We start from the raw sequence: 12,268 nt of genomic DNA, 5'->3' as shown, positions 1-12,268 counted from the left end.
CAATGTTACTCTATGCTTTCTTGTCTACAAGTAATGAGGAGAGGTATTAACTTTACATATATATAAAATATTGATGGTAAAGTTTGTGAATAATTGGAATTTTTGGTTATTCTCTACTCACTTATAATTTCTATTTTCTGGTCTATCCAAGATAGAATGTTGCAAAATTTCCTTTAGCTGGTTAAACTTTCATAAGATATACACAGTGTTTTCATGCAAAAAAGATATACACAGTGTTTTCATGCAAAAATTTTAAATTTATTGATTCCACTGAAAACCCCTTTTCAAATATTATCAGTGAAAAAACCCACAAAATCTTAAAATAGACTTCACAAGAAAATTAGTTCAGTAGAAATTAACATATGACTATGCAGTATTTTAGGGTTTTTAATCTTTCTTTGATTCCATCAAATTTTGTGTAGATTTTTAAATTAATAACAATGGTATTGAGTAACTGATTAACATGGGCATTTCAGAGACAATACAGTTCAAAATTCTGTCCTTTTTCATCAATATGATCTTTCACAGGTCTCAATTATGGATTTTCTTTATCATTTCAGAAGGCTTGGACCAATAAGATGAACTGAGCAGAGCAGCACCTTTACCTTGCAAGCAGTTACTTTCTTCCAGTTGAAGAATATGTTACACATAATCAGGTCATTTTTTCCCCACTGCCTTAAAAGCATGAGGGTTTTTTTTTTGCTGTTCTCACATAAAAATGAAAATGAAGTTCCCTAAAATACCCAATGACAGATTAAAAGGATCCTCATTTTTTGTAGCTTGTATGACATAGTCGTGCAACGCAGCTCTCATTTAAATTGCTTCAGTGTACTGATTATATGCAGCATGACGAAGAACTGCAACTATGCAAGTTGCCATGAAAAAAATAAGTTTTCAAAGAATGGGTGAAGGTCCTTCACTGGGATGGGAGATAAAGATGGAGAGTCCGGCAGCGAGACTGGTGAGTACAGGGCTCTGGTTCCAGTAAGACTCAACAAACAGCTCAGATCAGAATCTGAAGTGCAGAAAAACAGCCTGTAGCTTCGAGATTAGCTTTCTCACACTATTCCTGAGTTAAGCCAGTACAAACATCATCATGAATGCATAATTATGATTACGCACTACACTATGCATAATAGATCTTAAAATCTGGAAACAAAGAAGTAGTGTAGGAATGCTGTTTTCAGGCTTTTGGTTTTGAACACAATGAAGCTGGGTGTAAGGGTAAAAGACTTTCTGTAAGTAAAAACAGTTTCAAGAAAATACGTTTTACTTGGAAAATTCATTCAGATACTTATGAAACATTTACACATAAAAGAAGGGCTAAAAAGGGAGATAGGGACCTGGTGTTATGTTTATAACTTGAAAATAACAATGAATGAAGCCCAACCCCCTCCCATTTTAACATATTTTAGGGAATTCAAAAAAACTATTACTTGGAATAAGTAACAATAGACAAAGAAGCTGGAAGCTTGGCAAGTTTATTTAAAGGATCTTTTTCTCAGAAATACATACGTTGATTTTTTGAAATTCTTTGCAGCAAGAATTTGACTATGAACCAATGTCCGTTTCTGGGACTGACGGATATACACAGGCTGGTATCCTAAGTTTAAATGATGGTATTGATAAGAGAGTGATGCAACGTGCTTAAAGGGAGCTGATGGATTCATTCACTTCCACGTGTAGAAACAGAACAGTGTGAAAAAGATGAATGGAGTAACTACATCTACGACCACAGAATATTGGTGTCAAACTCTTGCCAGTCACCAGCCTACTGATTAAGCCACTTCAGGACAGCAGTGCTGCAGCTCCATGTTCTCTAATGGGACCCCTCGGGAGCTGTAAAGCCTCTGTTTGGGATCACAAGTCCAAGGAGAGGTCCTCAAGTGGAAGTGGGCTGAATTTCAAAAGTAGGAAGCATCAAAAAGAACAACAAATTTGCACCTAGGTCATAGGAGTCAGGTTAATTTTTTAATTTTTTTCTTCCTATGAAATGAAAACTCAGAGTGGTAATAAGAATCACACTGGGTACCACCACGCTGTGGACTGAATTTAAGTGATTAGAAAACTATTCTACTGTTGGCTCAGACCAGTTTCACAAATAATGATTTTCTAATTCCAAAAGGTAATTTTTCCTTGAAGGCCTTTCCTGGTTCAAAGAAAATCAAATCAAATCCCTTCTGCTTCCAATAAAATTTTCAGATCAATTTTCAGATACCTGAGCAAAAAAAAGCCAGCTTCCAAACGTTCCTAGTACTTCAACATCCCAGTGAAATCAGCAGAAGAAAAAGAAAGCCCCTCTTCAGTGCATGTGTTATGGAGCCGAGAAAGCAACCTAACACCGCAAACAGCATCAGTGGTATGGAAAATCAAGAGCTCTAAAAGAGCAAAAGCTTTAGAAGTTGGCAGAATCAGAGAAGTCGAGGCTATCAAACTACAGAAGTTAGTAAAACTTCATACCAGAGTTTCTCCTCTTCTTGTCACAGAAATTGGCATTAAAATGCTACAATACTCCAGCCACCCTATCTGTTTCAAATGACTACCAGATATCACTTGGCACTAATTGGCAGCAGCTGTTCAAGGCAGGCTTGAAGCTGGCATCCCGACTGAGCCGGGCTTTTTCCCTGCTCCCAGGAGATAGGGACCTCCAGGTGAGGTGTGAGGCCACCGCCAGAGCGGGGCGTCGGTCTCACGTGGCAGCCGCCTGGCTTGAGGATCACTGCAACCTCCACGCACCCGGCACCACGCTATGGCGGTCACAAGCCTTCTCAGTTTTTAAGGGAAGGAAATGAGTAATTGCCTGATTTTCACAAGCTCAGATCCCATTTGCCCACTGAAGGGAGGTGGCCACGTCTGCAGAGCCCGTGAGCCTCTGACAGCTCCTGCTAATTCCAAGGGGAACAGTTGGGTGATGAATGCTCAAAAATCTGCCTCTTCGCTCCTCAGCCACGGAGGTGACCTTTGATCAAACTTTCTTTTGCTAAGCTGTGGATGGCGAATGAGCAAGCACAGGCTGCGACATCAAACAAAAGAAGCAGCACTCAAATCCAGCACTGGCTGTGGCATGGCTTTACGGTCCAAATCAGCAGCTAGGAGGAGAAAAGGGATGCTCAGGACCAAGCGCTCCCGCCGCACGCACCGCAGGCGACACCGGCCTCTGCTCCTTGAAAGTTCAAGTGAAACTTGATTTACAGCCACACCTTGGGCAGCGGGCGAGCACTGGGAGAGCGGAGAGAGATCTGGACAAAGAGTGATGGGAGGCGGGGGCGGGGGGCGGCGGGTTCCCTTAGTATTATAAAAATGCATCTTATTCTGTTTTTAATCAACGAACCTTATCCAGCAATCAAGGCAGATATATAATAAGCTGAGCTACTCTGTAAATCTAAACATTCCCCACAAATAGAAAAGATACAGCCTGAGCTCTCTGATTGTTACTACGGCAACTATCTAAAATGAAAATCTTGTTAACCCTTTGCATGCTGTAGCCACCCATGCATCAGTGTTAGCTGACTTCCGCGCACTTATCTCTCCTTTTTTCCCCTCAAGAAATTCATAATTGTATTGCTTCACAGTAGTTATGCTCTGGTTATCCTATTTGAGACTGAAAGAACTGCGATAGGTGGTAGTTTCATATGTACAGCTGAGTTTTGTTACTTGCTGGGATTACAGTTCAAAAAACAACTAATAAAACACAAGAGAAAATCCCTAGATTACTCCACAAGGCCTGGGATTTTGATTAAAACCTTGACAACAGGAATGGGATGCTTTCTAGTAAACCACACTACTGTTTTTTTCCTTTTAGTTATGAAATGATTTGACACTAAATAGCATATTTGTCAGAGGAATTATTTCTCTATAGTGTATTGTAAACAGGCTACTTTTAAAACGCTTTTTTAAAGCTTCTATTTCTTAAGTACTGCACAGAAGACTGCCAGCGATTTTAACAAAACAATATATTAACCAGAGTGCTTTGAAAATTAATGGGCAGGTATTTGACTTGAAATCTCTCTTAAATGCAAGAAAATTCAGACAAATGAGAAAACTGACTTTCTAATTTCTAAGAGAGTAGCAGATGATTTTACAATCAAATTTATACTTGTATCTACCTGAATATTGGAGACAGTTTCATTATAACTTCTATGTGGCAGTGTGAAATTCTCTGCAGTTGTAAAGTCTTCCACAGTTCACTGCTGAAAACAACTGAAGCCATGGAATTTTTTCTGTATTTAAAGTGAAGGAAGCAGGACGTGGCCCACGGACATCAGTTCTATTGATTCTTTTCCTTCATGCCTACCATGTAATTAATAGAGACCCTTCAGTACTAGGCAGAATTAGACTCTTTATGGCATTCCCAAGTATGTCATTTAAGACAAATATGCACCATATCAATTGATTGTTACTGGAAGAGAAATACTCAACTGATATTTTATGGCATTCACTTCAGTCAATTCAACATAGTTAAAAGGTCATTACTGACACATTTTTGCAGAACTGAATAACATACATGTAACTTGAACAAATTAATAAATAACATACTTTTCTTTATAAAAGCAAAATTTACATGTAACTGAGCCCATATAACTTGAAGTGACTGAAGTAGTGTGTCAATTGTCTTAAGATCTTTTTGAAATGATGTCCATGTTAAATTGAAGGTTATCAAACTTCCAGTACATTAGATTGAAGATGCCATTTACAATTGAAATGGAAGAATAACCAAACTGAGTATCTTAAGATTAGTGAAATATCAGTATTACAATACTCAATTTTATTAAAAGGAAACACTGACTAAGATTTTTAAGTTTGCCTAGAATTGTTTCAAACTTTGAGAAAAGAATTGGTTTAAAAAAAGAAATCGTATTCTTTGTTATAAATGTGTACATCAGTGCACGATGTTAGAAGTCAGACATTTTAATATGTGCTACTCTTATTTACAGAAAATTGAAAGTGAATTATTACACTGAACAGTTTTACAGCGAACAACAGTGAACAACCTAGCCTTCTTTTTTTCTTCTTAATAAACCTATGTTTCAAAAAAAGCTCACAGACCTCGCCTGCACTGTACACAAACTGAAGGACAGACTACTAGCACCAGGCAAAAAACACACCTCTGGTCTGATTCAATTTTTTTTAAGGTTAGTGTAATGACTCCAGCTAATTTGAGGTTTTGGATCAAGGTGAGGGAGGTGCACAACACATAAGGATGGTGCTGGAATACACATAGGTAATAAAACGTTCACCAGGAGAATGACTTGAATTAGTTCCTCTGACCCAGGATATGTTCCAACTGTATTTTTTAACTTCTGAAATACTTCCCATTTTTCTGTAACTAATTTGATATACGGCATTCAAAGTAAGTTATCTTTTACATTTTTTTCAAAATCTGTCTTTTTCATAAAGTCAAATGGACTATGATTCTAGAGTTAAATTTCATATTTACAATACCATGATCACTAGATTCATCCTAGAGGCTTTCCAAACATCAAGCCTATTTATCAATGTTGGCTTATTTCCCAGGAATATGTCCAAAATAATCTAGAAATGTACTGGCTAGTCAACATACTACACAAATAAGCAATTCTTCAGTAATTCTAGGAACGTATACCAATCCTAGTTTTCCACTATATTATTCCAATTAAGAATTTTTCTTTGAAAAAACAAGTGTTACCACATCACCAATTTTTTTTTTTTTGTGTGTGGACTCTTTATTCCCCACACCCCACCTCGTTTCCATATTACCTTTAAATTGCTGTGTTTGCATAACTGGCCTATTAACCAACTGGCTTGAAGACTATATCTCTTACCAGGTAGATATGGATCCCAACTCTTTTGGCTATGCTATAGTTGTATATAATTGTTTTTAAAGGAAAAGATTATTTGTATGTGATTTATTTGTCCAGGTCAATTACAAGGACTTGTCTTCTTGGAAGCAAACCAGGGTCAAATGTTGTCTTCCCTGAAGAACCTTTAAAGACTTGGGGGAACTCTGCCACGTATTCACCAGAGAAGCCCACCCTTCTTGTGGGTATTTACCCCCCTTGACCAGGCACAAAAAGAGTCGTGGAGCTTACGGCAGGTAACAGGGTTTCTAAAAAAATTCAAAAGGAAGACGGTATCATGATCTGTATACAGGGTTCATAATGGTGAGGCCATCCTTGGGGGGAGATTCTGCTCTGCTACTGTGAGTTGCTCAGTAAACCTCAGGAATCCAGCACACAAGAATCTCATCAACTGACTGCAAGTCTCCATTTCTTCAACCTTAATCTAAAATGTTTCCTAAAGCCTAACAAACAAAAACTTATGGTAAAGCTATAACTAAGGGCCAAACTTGGAAATTACCACTTTGAAAATCAGCTAAGCAAGGTTTATGTCTAACAGCAGCAATGCTTCAGATGATTGTCATATGTAACCACTTTGCAGTCTCTCATCGGTGTATAACTAATGGCAGCGGAGAAGAATCATAAAAAAAGGTGCACTGCATGGAAATATATTATTCAGTAATGAAAAAATTAGTCTTTCCAATTTTGGTAAATTTTTAAGAATATATGATTTTGCAAAATATGACTTGATTTGGGGAAAAAGACCCAAATGCTCCTTGTTCATTAGATCAATAATGATAATAAAAGAGAGAATACTGCAAAATGTTCCAAATCCTGGCTAGTCATGTTATGAACCCTTCAATTATTTTCTTTAAACTCAGCACTGGCTTAAAGTGTGCAAAATAAAACATTCGGTGTAATTTCATGCAAATGCCAGGTTCAAGACAAACAATTAACAAAGGCAATCAAATCTGTCCAGCCATATCTGTTCAGTTATGCAAGCTCATCTGTAGTTCCATAATAGACAAGCAAATAGACAACGGCTCATATTTTACTCTCAGCAACACATGACACTATTCCCATTGAGGTCAAAAGGAATTGCACCTGTGGTTCAGATAACAGAATTTAACTCAATCTTTGCAGGTCATCCTTTCTTTGTAGTTTCTCCACTGTCAAAGATTTTATGATGTTAATAATTTCATTTTGAATTTAAAGAAAAATAAAAATTACTATGCTTCCGCCCCCCCTTACACGTTAAGGCTGACCCTTCAAGTGTTTATTCCAGCATTACTTCAGCTCAAAGTACCAGAGAAGTCAGTAGGAGTTTCTGTGGAGCGAAGCTCAAGGATTACAGGCTTTGGATCACATAAACATTTACCTATAGGAAGAAAAAAAAACCTTTTTCTATTTCATTGTACTTTATAAAAGTTAATATTATAGCAGGTAAAACCTCCCTTAATTTCTTTTACATATACCACCAGTATTCATAGTTCATACAAATGCTGCAACCAGACAGTAAAGAATTCAATCCATTACATTTCTTTTTTCCTGAAAATTATTTCCAGCTAAAGGAATACCAATCAGCTTAATCACCACATGGAAAACCACGAAGTGGACACAATCGTGCTCTCCCTGAAATCAGTGACACACCATTGCTTATATTTATAAACCCGCAACATTTCTGTGTAATATATGAACAGACTGTGATTGGAGGAAAATGGATAGAACCAAGCAAAAGACATACCAACTACCGTACTCAAAAAGAACACTAAAAGTTAGGATACTAAAATAAGGACAGCATTAGAAGCATAATAGGGCATAATTAACTTGGGGAAGGATGCCAATATCATGTAAATAAATGCAGTGACACACAGTTCATTCTAGGAACTAGAATTTTATATATCCGTGCATCCTGGTAAGTGCATCCTTGTATGTTCCCCAGCACTGTGCTGCAGGTGCTCCAACCAGGAGGAGATCCAGGTAGCTACATTCATACACTTTTTCCTGTAAGCTAGCTGCAGCTAAGAGTGACCATGTATTTAGAGATTATACTGAGGGACACCTGCAGCCTCATGTTCTTCAGCTGCATTTGTAAATGCAGTACATGTACTTTGCAAAAAGCTTCACTATTTCTCTCCCAGAGGAACAGTATTTCCTTGCACCGATGTTTCAAAAAAAAAAATTATTTCAGCATCCCTACAGAGTTATAGATTTAAATCCTTACTTGAGAAGCTGAAAAGGTCGTTCAGGCAAAGTACTTGCCACCATTGTGCCTTCTGTACTTGGGGAACAACAGGTCCTGCCCCAAGGACTTGGGAAGGAAGGAAAAAGCACAGCCCATACTCCAAAATCTATCTATTTACAACTAGCTATAATTTTGTTTTTCCTACTATTTTTAACAATATTTGCTTTAACAGCGAACAGTTATCTGAGAGTATCCCTGTTTTAAGCACTCATGGCCAGTTAGGCTTTATCTTATGAAAGTCATGAAGTTTTATTTTACTTCCCCAAGAGTTAGACCGTGTGAACGAGGTATTAAAAATTCCTTTTCCAATATCAGGTCTGAAAGAACTCGATCACATATATGTTACCTAAAATCAAAACAAAAATGGCATAAATTTGGCAGGAACAGATTTATTTGAATATTCAAATGACTTTTTGAAGAACTCATCCATTTTAATATCAGTTGCACACATACACCGCCAATGGAAATGACATCGAAAGCGGACATAATCTATACAAATAAAAACCACAGAGAGTGAGTAAGGGCATTACATGAGAAAAGCTCTAAAATCACTCTCTGAATCACTGTTTTGCTTAGTTAAAGCATTTTTAAGAGCCAAGATGAAGGATCTAGACTCATTTAATAAACTGTGGCCATGGTATCTTTTATCAGTAGAAGTTTTTCTAGCTTTCATTAGTTCTGAAAGATTTAATGCTTAATAGATTGAATAACTATAATTTATACTAGCAGTTCTTCAGGTTCCTAACTCTTTGTATACATGGATATTTTATCTTTTAGCATCCTTCGTCTTATTTTTCATTATATTCTCTTACACTTTGTATTTCACTTAGTGTTTTAGTGACTGGTAAGGAAAAAGGAGAAGCAAGATATATGAGGGAAGTCCTGAAATCTCCCTCCTTCTCATTCTGAACATCGCTATTAAGTTCAGAAATCATTCAACAGACATTAGCTAATCACCATTACGCTGAAGGATTACATTATATAACAAGAGATGCACCAACTTCTATTAAGAAACATTTGACTTCAAACTACATGCTAAAATCAACAGGAATATACTATCTTAAATACTTGAGCAAAACTCAGTAAAAGATACAGTAGGCAAACATTGTAGTCAGCTCAGCAGTGATTACCAACTCATGCTCCAAATTCACTATAAAATGAAAATCAATATTTCCACAAGTTCCTGGAACATAAAAGATAACCTTCATTGATTTTTCTAGACTTAGGCCTCACTGATAAAATCTAATATAAATTTTCAACCACGAGGATTTGGATCAGAGCAGGGGTGATAAGTCCTGCACATCTCTTAAGAGGTGGAGAATTTTTTTTTTTAAAGTGCACGTTCATACTATTTATAATTTGCCCTGTGCAAGTGAAAGCCTTTTCCACCAGTGCTATCAGGAATCTCTTCTAATTTTTATTACTGTGAGGCTAAAGCCTGTTCCAGATAATTTGGAAATTTCAGGGGAATTGTGATAGGGCTGATGGTGCAGCCCTGGCTGACTTGAGAAAAGAGCTAACCCGTAATAGCCTCCATGGCCGTGCTGATTAAATGTTGCCATAGATGAAAGGCCTGCCATCGCCGCAATAAATTAACCAATCACACAAATCCCAAGTCAGTGCTAATCCTTCCTTGATACTCTGATCCTCTGATCAGCTCAAGGAGGTAAAGAAACTGGCTTGTGACGCTTGGTGCTCTAACCCCTGGATTTCATGTACACAACGCGCAAATGATATCTTGCTGACCAGTTCAATGGGATGAACTTCTCTCACAACCCTTAGGGAACACTGTGGCCTTCTTTAAAAAAAATGACAAGCACATGGCAGGTTTTGTGTTTCATTACACTGCGGGAAAACTAACCAGTACCTGTTAACCACAATAAGCATCAAACTGACATTTGCTATAAAGCACGTTCTATTTTACAAGTGCAAGTGATGGATTAAACAGGAACCGAGACACTAAACCAAGAATAACTCTTCAAGTAATTGTGATTAAGCTATCCAGCTTTTGATAGGGAAGTTTGCTACCTTTCCTATTAGCCCAATTTTTATCCTGTTCTTACGATTTGGGGAGGGGGAGCAGGAGGGAGGACACATCCACATATCCGAGAGTGTAAGAGAGAGGAAGACAGAGTCCCTTTACCTCTTACACACTCGCTCAATTGTACTGCCACAGTGTGATTATAATCAGATTTAGACATAGACTCATTTAATCAATTAACAGAAGGTCTGAACACATGCAGCATTTGCTCATTAATTATGTGAATGCTGCCTTTCCAATACACTTTGTGAAATTGAGTCTGTGCAGTCTGCATTAGTGTACTTCATAATTGGAGAAACTTTTTTTTTGCAGTAATTGGTTGCTAAAAGTAAGAAAGCTCTGGGGTTTGCCTCTAGGGCTTGCACACATAAAGAGTTTTGAAAGTACTTCATTATCTCTCCTAGTCAGTTCTGTGAAATTAAAACTGTTTTTCCCTTCTTTGAGGAAGTGGTTTGAAAGTAAGGTTCCTAGAAAATGTACATGTATATGTGCGGTGCATGTATGGGCCTGTGTGTCTGTGCTAATGCAAACATACACACATACATGTAAAATCACGTAACTCTGGCTTGTCTCAGAGTCTGCCATCACTGAAGTCAACAGGGATGTTAGGTCTCCAGATATAAGTGGGTCACCCAACTTCTTCAAGAATGATTTCTTCTTCCAAACTTACACAATCAAAACGAATCGTATTTGAGTGATTTGCTAAGGTAAGTTCATAAGGTTTAGGAAGGTGTTCAACTGGTCAGACTGGGTATAATTTATAGAACCCAGTATGTAATTTGGAAGAGCCATAGCTACTAGAAAACTAAGTCACTATTCTTTATTGCCTATCTTTGTTTTGTACATCTTTTTGTCCTCCTCTCTCTTGGGGGGGATATACATGTGCATGCACACAGGGGCTCTGCTGCTGCCACCGCATCCCTCCCCATGACTTTCCCAGCTAACCTCTTCACACTGCTGGGCTCACAATAGTTAGCCCAGGAGCAAGTCTCGTGGGAATTAATTAGTAAGAATATTACAAGAAGACAGCTCCCTCCCTGCCAGCCATTGTGGGCCAGCATTTCCCAGTAACATAGCTCTCTCTGGCAAAAACTGTTTTCCAAGAACAGCAGATGTTAGTGCAGTCCAGAAAGGTACTTAAAGTACATTTTATTCAATAGAACCACAGGGGTTGGAAGAAATTAAATGGGGCTCTTCTGTCAAATTTAATCCTTTTGATTTTACCTCTGATGCCTCATATCGGCTAATGTGTATCTACTTTAATGCTGCACTTATCCAAGTTAACTATACTGCACACTTAATATTTTAACTTTTACTGGCTATCAGAGCAATACAGAAGATCATTCTTTATGATAAATCATTAAAATAATATACTTTAAAAATAAGACCTTGTGGAAGTGGTTTTTGCATACATGGAGATTCTCAGACTTGATAGCCCATGGTAGAGCTTAAACTAAAATGATCAATAGTTTAATAATTTAATGAAGAAAAAAGCAAGACTGATTATTTATATGTATCAGTATTTATACTTTATGAGGAAGGACAGAAGCTGCCGTGTTCTTCAGAAAGACCCATACATGCTTTCAGTTTATATCCCTTCCTTCATAATGTAAATGTTTATATTCCCACAATAGCATTACGCTAAAAAAAAGACCCAGTCCATCTTTGCGGAGTTAGGGACTTCTTTACGGCCAAATGTATCCCCTGCCAACTAATGCAACAGCCATGGACATACTTGATCCTCACTTTCTCCATACCATTGGACTGCCTAATACAACTCTAAACATAACCTTTTATTTGAGCAAAGATGCACCATATTTTTGCATAAAGAAAGATCTCCATTTCTGCCTGCACAAGTGAAAGTGGAACAAAATACACATACATCAGTGATTGCCCATATGAAGCTTCAGGCTCACAGATGGGAGTCCATGCTCTGAAAACTTCAGTCACTGGCTAACAAAAACTCTCTCTCCCGCTTTTCCGCAAATAGCATGGATAGACTAGATTACAATATCTTTAGAGAAGCTAAAATAGCATTCAGAAGGGAGATTTATAGCGCTATATTCATCTTTTCTCACAGAATCATAAAACTCATAGTACAGCAGGCACAGAATCCATTGCAATCAAATCACTAAAGAAGACAGTAGGAAAGAGAGCTTGCTCAAT

At 37.6% G+C, this 12,268-nt stretch overlaps 1 protein-coding gene across 1 annotated transcript in view; it reads right to left on the bottom strand.

Annotated features, from left to right (window-relative positions):
* The window catches only part of ZFPM2 (zinc finger protein, FOG family member 2), a 252,493-nt gene that overhangs the window by 118,312 nt on the left and 121,913 nt on the right, over positions 1 to 12,268 (bottom strand). The gene's annotated exons all lie outside the window — the stretch shown is intronic.

This window comes from Pygoscelis adeliae, unplaced genomic scaffold (assembly GCF_000699105.1).
Source record: "Pygoscelis adeliae isolate BGI_AS28 unplaced genomic scaffold, ASM69910v1 Scaffold174, whole genome shotgun sequence".
Taxonomy (NCBI): domain Eukaryota; kingdom Metazoa; phylum Chordata; class Aves; order Sphenisciformes; family Spheniscidae; genus Pygoscelis; species Pygoscelis adeliae.
The sequence above is the reverse complement of the archived record's forward strand: the minus strand, read 5'-3'. Positions and strand labels throughout refer to the sequence as shown.